The sequence below is a fragment of the Amphibalanus amphitrite genome, unplaced genomic scaffold, assembly GCF_019059575.1.
Source record: "Amphibalanus amphitrite isolate SeventyFive unplaced genomic scaffold, NRLGWU_Aamphi_draft 000844F_arrow, whole genome shotgun sequence".
Taxonomy (NCBI): Eukaryota; Metazoa; Arthropoda; class Thecostraca; order Balanomorpha; family Balanidae; genus Amphibalanus; species Amphibalanus amphitrite.
In genome coordinates, this window is record NW_024882338.1 from 55,259 (window position 1) to 57,217 (window position 1,959).

Sequence of the window (1,959 nt, forward strand, 5' to 3'; positions counted from 1 at the left end):
TCGGTTGGTGTTGGTATGTATGAATACGTCCATGTATCCTGGTTGAATCCTCCAGAGCACTCGTCAGCCAGCCCTCCCTTGATTGTATCTCCGTAGAATAGTCGTGGTAGTGTCGTAGCTTAACCCTATTCCTGGCGGGGGGGGGGGGGCTCAGGACTCCTGCGAAGCTTAATGCTAAATATTAGCGGCCGGCCGCCGTGGGAACGTTTTTGTACGACTTATATCTCCGCAGCCACTGGACCGATACACTTGCGGTTTTTTTGTATGGGGTAGCGTATACCCTTCTTAGAAGTATTTTACTATGGACGATGCATGCGGGTGACCCCCCACTGCACGTGACACGTGTAAAACAGAGGCTCCTGAGTCAGGAGCCTCTCCCCTGAGGTTTTTTGGTTATATCTCCCAAACGCTTTGAGCTAGGAAGCTCAAATTTTCTGACTTTTTCTAAAAGGCCTTTACGCAACATTTCTGAAAATTTTGAGTTGATCTGACCTCAGGTCAGGTCACCAGAGGCGGTTTGGTGACCCTACCTCAGAAAAGTTTGCAATCACGCCAGAGCTAGAGTTTTTGACCGATCAATTTCTTCTCTATAGGCTTTAGTAAGGGTACCAGTATGTACAATTTGTATGTCTCAGAATTTTCATATCTGTAACCTGAGGTCAGGCCAGACTCGTGACCTTTACATTGCAAGCCTATGGGGAAATATTGAAACGCCTCCTGCTTCGTGTAAACGAGTCAAAACCACCCAGTTCTTTCAGTATTACGGAAGATTATCTCATCGGTGATGATCCTGGTGCCGCTAATTGACAGGGGCACCGGCGAGGTTCATCTGAGGTCATGTGACGTCATAAATCGTTTTTCTGTCAATTAATCACGACATGATGGTGCTAAAGACTTGTAAGTGGTACCAAACTGCTCGCCTGGTCAAGGCGCGTCGTTTGGTATGCAGCATGACCATACCCCACAACCTCATTGATGAATGGCCTGACCTTGACCTCAGGTCAAATTTTAAATTGACCTGTGAAGGTTATCACATACTTATTTCGCATCGCCTCGGCGAGAGCAACAAAAAATGTATTGGTTTTATGTCTCTATGTTTCTTAGTTTAAAAGTTATATAGGTAACTAATTCCAAAACACTTTATCGTTGATGACCTCTGGTGACCTCAATATTGACCTGACCTGAAAATGTTTAATGTAAAAGTTGTAGATCTTTAAACGACCTATCAAACGCCGTTCGCCGTTTGTCGCTGCGATGTGTAGTTTTTGAGATCTGAAGGGGGGCCGAATCGCCCCCCCCCCCCGCCAGTTTCTTGTCCCGGCGGAGCCCGCCAGGAATAGGGTTAAAAGACTTTGAACCACACATATCCAGGGGGCTTATTTGTTATAGATACACTATTCGCATTGTGAAGATGTACGGCTCTCGCGAGATTAAGCGATAGGTTTTGCACTTTTACATTTCCGGTTATATCTCAGAAACTAATCGATCTACGATGAAGCCATTTTACACAATCATGGCCGGCTTGTGAACCAACAAGTCGATCGCATCTTCAACACTTGGAAGTTAAAGACGACGAAGATATAACCTGAAGTACATACACTAAATTTTCTAGGCGCAAAACCTACCGCTAAAACCCGCGAGACCTGTACTTAGCATATCTCCTGTAGCGCTCAAATGCATGTCGCATTATAGTGGTTATGTAACTGAGAAGTCAGAAGACGTTCGACAATACAATGCCGGCTTTGTTTGTCATATTAAGTCAGCTAAAAAATTTGACACTCATTTAGTGCAGCAAGAAGGGAGGGGGCAAGTACAAAGACCTCCTGCTGTTAGCAAAGAAACTGCAAGCTACATTTCGGTATCATGTACATATTTTCGGTATCATGACAGTCTATCCAGATACCCATAGTCCATACGCAATGCGCAGGATGCAGTTTATGGCCAGCAACCACCTGAAAG